General features: G+C 37.9%; 1 long non-coding RNA gene across 1 annotated transcript in view; it reads right to left on the reverse strand.

The window, feature by feature from the left end:
* LOC141542929 (uncharacterized) overlaps positions 1-7,029 on the reverse strand; it is a 48,227-nt gene extending 41,198 nt beyond the window's left edge. Inside the window, exons 1-2 of the long non-coding RNA XR_012482275.1 lie at positions 6,788-7,029; positions 5,767-5,987 (exon numbers count right to left, since the gene is read on the reverse strand). This is a non-coding gene — a long non-coding RNA (uncharacterized LOC141542929). The remainder of the gene's footprint in view (positions 1-5,766; positions 5,988-6,787) is intronic.
* Positions 7,030-7,267: the final 238 nt, after the last annotated feature.

Genomic DNA, 7,267 nt, shown 5'->3' on the forward strand with positions numbered 1-7,267 from the left:
ATTATTAATTGAGCTTATTTAGTTTCCAATTGTTTTTTGGCCTATTTCCCCATAGCTTTTTACTGAATATAATTTTTATTGCATCGTGACCTGAGAAAGACACATTTACTATTTCTGCCTTTCTGTATTTGAACTGGAGGTCTTTATGTCCTAATATATGGTCAACTTTTGTATAGGTTCCATAAACTACCAAGAAGAAAGTGTACTCCTTTCTGTCTCCATTCAGTTTTCTCCAAATATCTATCATACCTAACTTTTCTAGTGTTCTATTTACCTTTTTAACATCTTTCTTATTTATTTTGTGGTTTGATTTATCTAGTGCTAAGAGTGCAAGGTTGAGATCTCCAACTATTGTAGTTTTGCTGTCTATTTCTTCTTGCAGCTCTTTTAACTTCTCCTGTAGGAATTTAGATGCTACACCACTTGGTGCATATATGTTAATATTGATATTGCTTCATTAGCTATGCTTCCCTTTAGCAAGATATAGTGTCCTTCCTTATCTCTTTTAATTAGATCAATTTTTGATTTTGCTTGATCTGAGATTAGGATTAGTACCCCTCTTTTTCTTGGCTTCACCTGAAGCATAATAGATTCTGCCCCAGTCTTTTATCTTCATTCTGTATATATCACCCCGCTTCAAGTGTGTTTCCTGTAAACAACATATTGTAGGATTCTGGCTTTTAATCCAGTCTGCTATTTGCCTACGTTTTATGCGGGGAGTTTACCCCATTCACATTTATGGTTAAAACTACTAAGTCTATATTTCCTGTCATCTTATTATCCCCAGATTATTCTTTTCTCTTTTCTTTCCCCCTTACCCCCTCTCCTTAGTATTAGACTTATGAGCACCATTTGCCTCACACAGATTTCCCTCTTTAGAATCCCTCCATCCCCCTTGAAGTCCATTCCCTTTTCTTAAACCTTTTCCTTACTATTTCTGTATTCTCTTCTATTTACCTTCACCTTTCCCTTTTTGCTTTTCCCCTCCCACTTTTCCATGAGGTGGGAGAAGTTTCTATGTAAACCAATATGTCTAATATTTTCTCTTTGAACCAAATCTGATGAGAATAAGATTCACACTGTGTTCATCCCCTTTCCTTGATTCCCTCGGATATAATAGGTTTCCTTTGCCTCTTCATGAGATGTAGTTTCCTTCTTTTTACATCCATTTCCCCCTTTTTCTGGTATAATTTCCTTTCCCCCTCTAGTTCTTTTTTTATATTATAACAATAAAACCAAATGATACATGTACTCTCTATGTATACCCATAACAGAAATACAATTCTCAAGAGTTCTTTTTACCTTTTTAAGCTTCTTTTGAGTCCTATATATTTTTTTTCTTTAGGTCTGGTTTTTTCATCAGAAATAAATGGAATTCACCTATTTCACTGAATATCCATCTTATTCCTTGGAAGAAAATTCTCATTTTGGCTGAGTAACTTATTCTTGGCTGCATACAAAGTTCTTTTGACTTTCAGAATATCAGATTCTAGGCCCTTCAATCCTTTAATGTGGATGCTGCTAGATCTTGAGTAGTCCTTATTGTGGCTCCTCAGTATTTGAATTGTTTTTTTTTCTGGCTGCTTGTAGTATTTTCTCCTTGGTCTGATGGTTCTGAAATTTAACTATGCTATTTCTTGGAGTTTTGATTTTGGGATTTCTTTCCACAGGTGATCAGTGAATTATTTCAATGTCTCTTTTGCCTTCTGTTTCTATAACATCTGGGCAGTTCTCTTTGGTGATTTCCTGAAAAATATTGTCAAGGCTCTTTTTTTAATCATGATTTTTCAGGGAGTCTAATAATCCTTAGATTATTTCTCCTAGATCTATATTCCAGGTCTGTTGTTTTTCCAAGTAGGTACTTAACATTTTTTTCTTTTTTTCTGGTTTTGCTTGACTTAGTGTCTCAAGTCATTCATTTCCATTTGTTCAAGTCTGATTTTTAATGAATTATTTTCTTCATTTGCTTTTTTAAATTTCTTTTTGTATCTGTCCATTTGAGTTTTAAAATGATCAGTGGAACAGATTAGATACAAAGGACAAAAAAGGGTACATATATAGCAACCTAATCTTTGACAAACCCAAAGATTCCAACATTAGGGATAAAAATTCATTATTCGGAAAAAACTCTTGGGAAAACTGGAAATTAGTATGGCAGAAATTAGATATGGATCCACACTTAACACCATATACCAAGATAAGATCAAAATGGGTCCATGATTTAGGCATAAAGAGGGAGATAATAAATAGATTAGAGGAACAGAGGATAGTCTACCTCTCAGACTTGTGGAGGAGGAAGGAATTTATGACCAGAGGAGAACTAGAGATCATTATTGATCACAAAATAGAAGATTTTGATTACATCAAACTAAAAAGTTTCTGTACAAATAATACTAATGCAAACAAGATTAGAAGGGAAGTAACAAATTGGGAAAGTATTTTTAAAAACAAAGGTTCTGACAAAGGTCTCATTTCCAAAATATATAGAGAACTGACCCTAATTTATAAGAAACCGAACCATTCTCCAATTGATAAATGGTCAAAGGATATGAACAGACAATTCTCAGAGGAAGAAATTGAAACTATATCCACTCACATGAAAGAGTGTTCCAAATCACTATTGATCAGAGAAATGCAAATTAAGACAACTCTGAGATACCACTACACACCTGTCAGATTGGCTAAGATGACAGGAACAAATAATGATGAATGTTGGAGGGGATGTGGGGAAACTGGGACACTAATACATTGCTGGTGGAGTTGCAAAAGAATCCAGCCATTCTGGAGAGCAATCTGGAATTATGCCCAAAAAGTTATCCAACTGTACATACCCTTTGACCCAGCAGCGCTACTACTAGGCTTATATCCCAAAGAAATACTAAAGAGCGGAAAGAGACATATATGTGCCAAAATGTTTGTGGCAGCTCTTTTTGTAGTAGCTAGAAACTGGAAGATGAATGGATGTCCATCAGTTGGAGAATGGTTGGGTAAATTATGGTATATGAAGGTTATGGAATATTATATTGCTCTGTAAGAAATGACCAGCAGGAGGAATACAGAGAGGCCTGGAGAGACTTAAATCAACTGATGCTGAGTGAAATGAGCAGAACCAGAAGATCACTGTACACTTCAACAACAATACTGTATGAGGATGTATTCTGATGGAAGTGGAAATCTTCAACATAAAGAAAAACCAACTCACTTCCAGTTGATCAATGAGGGACAGAGGTAGCTACACCCAGAGAAGAAACACTGGGAAGTGAATGTAAATTGTTAGCACTAATATCTATCTGCCCAGGTTGCATGTACCTTCGGAATCTAATGTTTATTGTGCAACAAGAAAATGATATTCACACACATGTATTGTATCTAGACTATATTGTAACACATGTAAAATGTATGGGATTGCCTGTCATCGGGGGGAGGGAATAGAGGGAGGTGGGGATAATTTGGAAAAATGAATACAAGGGATAATATTACAAAAATATATATATAATAAAAAATTATTAAGTAAAAAAATTATACAAACATAAAAAAAATTTAAAAAATGAGTTGTTTTATTTTATGGAATTTTTTTTTCCATTTTGCCAATTTTTTTTTTAAGAATTATTGTTTTTTTCAATTCACAAATTCTGTTTTTCAGGGAATTGATTTCTTTATCCACTCTATCTTTTAATGACTTGTTCTGACCCTCTTGCAAAACTTTCCTTACCTTTCCCCATTTTTTATCTAGCTCTCTTTTAAGATCCTTTTTAATTTCTTCTATGAGAGCCTTGTATGATGGGGACCAGATCATATCCACCTTTGGATCTAGAGACAAACTGTTTTTAGTCTCCTCAGGGAGTCTGCTCTCTTTCTGTACTGGGGAAAAAAAAAGCCTTATGACCTGCTTACGGGAGCAGTGAAGTATTTCCAAGCTTCCTCTACAGACAGCAGGAAGTGGCAGTGAAGGGACAGTCGGACAGCCACTGGCTGTGCTGGAATTAGCAGTTATGCTGAAATAAGCAGCAATAGAAAGGCAGCTACTAGGACTTTGCTGGAGCCAACTACTGCAGCTGTGCTTGGGATCATACTGAGTCACTCTAGGTGTTGGGTAGGTGTGGCCAGGTCCAGAGAGACCCTAGTGTTTTGGGATTATAGTCTTTACTTCCTATTTTTATAGCTTTTATGCTGATCTACTGGCTTGCTGCTAGGGCAAAGAAGGTCCACTGTGGAAAATTCTGCCCTGCAGATTTTCAGCTGAGACCACACCCCATCCCTCCTTGTGGTCTGTTTCCTATGCTCTCACTGCCAACTTGCCTGAAGGCTGCACCTGACGTAGCCTTGTTCTGTTTGCACCAGCAAGCAAAAACAGACCTTTTCTGAAAAATTTTGAGAATATCTTCTGTTGGTAATGTATTTACTCCCAATATTCATGAATTCTGACAGTCAAGCATTAATTACAAGGCTGAATATTGTTAAAATAGATTGAGGGCAAAGGAGAGTTTAGGAAGATGTCTATGTCCTCTCTGCCATCTTGTCTCTGCCATTGGCTCCTCCCTGTTTCAGATACTTCTTTCTCAAATTATGTTCCTCACTTCAATCATCATCATCATCATCATAATCATTATACAAGTTTAGGAACTGGCTCTGTGGTTTCATTGGTAAAGGAACTTCCAAGTGAGAAACTGCTATTTACTAATGCAGCTCAACACTTGCTCTGAAATATATAGTTTTAAAAGAGATGCTGGGGGCAGTAGGATATTAAGACTTTCCTGGTGTCACTTGGCAAATAAATATCAGAAGTGGCCGTTGAATCTGACTCTCCCTCTTTCCTGCCAGCTAATTGGCACAATGAATAGAGTGCCAGGCCTGAAGTCATGAAGACTTATATATCCCCCCAAATTCAAATCTGACTTCAGATATTTATTAGTTGTAAACTCCCTCAATCATGTTTTCTCCTCTGTAAAATAAATGGAAGAGAAAATGGCAAACCATCCTAATATCTTCTCCCTTCTCTCTGGTATCTCTAGTATCTAGTATTTTCTAAGGCCCACTGTCTCTTTATTAGACCAATCCTGTTTGTATCAACATCATAATCTTAATAATAATATATAATTCTGGAGAGCAATTTGGAACTATGCTCAAAAAGTTATCAAACTGTGTATATCCTTTGATCTAGCAGTGTTTCTACTGGGCTTATAACCCAGAGATATTAAAGAAGGGAAAGGGACCTGTATGTGCAAAAATGTTTGTGGCAACCCTTTTCATAGTGGGTAGAAACTGGAAATTGAAGTGATGCCCATGAATTGGAGAATGGCTGAATAAATTGTGGTATATGAATATTATGGAATATTATTGTTCTGTAAGAAATGACCAGCAGCATGATTTCAGAAAGGCCTGGAGAGACTTATATGAACTGATGCTGAGTGAAATGAGCAGAAGTAAGAGATCATTATGTACTTCAACAACAATACTATATGATGGTCAATTCTGATGGACATGGCCATCTTCAACAATGAGATGAACCAAATCAGTTCCAGTTGTTCAGTAATGAAAAGAACCCAGGGAAGAACTGTGGGAAATGAGTGTGATCCACCACATAGCATTTCTACTCCTTCTCTTATTGTCCACTTGCATGTGAATGCTCACAAGGCATTCACTACTTTTGTGAATACCCTTGTTAATGCCCACTCTGCATTCACTACTACCAATCTCTCCTAATTCCCAGGCCCTCAGAGAAACTAGAGTCTTTTGCAGTGCTTACAAGAATTTTACCAAGCTTACCTCTGTCTGAGGTCTTCAGAGATCTCTGGTCATCATTTCATAGGAAAGATGGTTTAAATACACGACAGAGTGCTTGAGAACAGCTATGTGCAAGCTCAAGATCTTTTATTCACGTGTTCACATCCTGTTTCTAGCTAACCTCTTGCTGACTTTCAGTGAACTCCTGATGAACTCAAGGTCAAAGAGGATCTGCTTCCTTGTCCCCACAGCTTTAATTGGGTCTATGAAGTCAAACACACAGCCAATTAGAGAAGGAGACACTTCTCATTGATGATGCAATCTCAATTCGACCAGAGTTCCTGCCCATAAGGTGGTCTCTGTTTACTCACAGCAAATCACATCCGGGGCTCTCAGGCTTTCTTTGACCGTTTACTACCTGACTATAGAGTGCCTGATTCCTCTGACCCTTGCAATTTCCTTTTCTTGTAAAGTGGGGGGACCACTCATCACATCAAGCTGACTTTAGCATCAACAATAGCTTGACTAATCAATGAGATTACAGAATGTATATAACAGAACAAAGGCAAACAAAAGTAAAACAATAACAACTAAGCCAAACAGTGGCCAAAACCAAGCATGCAGCATGGTGTTCAATCCATTCCATAAAGTCATGCTCAAGAAGGTGGGACGTCAATGAAGTGGGATGTCAAAGTCTGTAGTTTCAATTGTATACATCTTTTAGTAAAAGAAAGGCACAGAGGAAAGTGTATACAAGAAAAATCATGTCCTGTAGCACTGCCTCACTAACTTTGGCAGGTGGATGTGTTGGTTTTTCACCCACTAACTTAGAGGCATTGTCTATAAGTGGAAAACAGGGTGAAGTCTCTCCCCAGGCCACCATATGAACAGTGAGTAGCCATGGGAGAAACACACAAGCTCATTGTCCAATTAGATCAGTCTGTAGGTATTACACATCACCCAAGACAGTCCAATTGAGCTTCTACACTAGTGCTGTATCTGCTGTCTCTGGTGCATGGTCAGGAGGGACATGGCTGCCATCAGTGTCTGGAAGGCTGCTAACCTCTGGCCGATCCCTCTGGGCTGTCGTCCAATCCTTTTCTTCTTGTTTCCCCAAGTCACTGATGTGTCTGGTTGGGATTCATTTCTCTGCTGTTGGGTCTGCACCTGGAATAACAAGAACATATCCGGACTCCAAACCTTGACCCAACCCAGCCCTTTCAGATACCATCTAAGCCCTTCTACATCACTGTGGAGAAAGGGTTCTTGTCCTTGTCAGCCAGTCTGTTGTTTAGCCACACATTCTGCATGTGTCAGAAGCACATTGCTAGGGTAAAATCCAAAGAATTTAAAAATTGCAGGCAATTACATGTAGGTATTGCTACATCTCATACAAATCCCAAAATTCCCTTCTCCGGCATGGACAGGAATATCTTGGGGGTTTAAATAGTCTGTCCAATGATGATATGGGATGCCAGTGAATGTGCAATGCCAGATTCAATGCAAAAGGACCTACAGGCAGAAGATGTATAAGCTGGCACAT

Source organism: Sminthopsis crassicaudata, chromosome 5 (genome assembly GCF_048593235.1).
Source record: "Sminthopsis crassicaudata isolate SCR6 chromosome 5, ASM4859323v1, whole genome shotgun sequence".
Taxonomy (NCBI): Eukaryota; Metazoa; Chordata; class Mammalia; order Dasyuromorphia; family Dasyuridae; genus Sminthopsis; species Sminthopsis crassicaudata.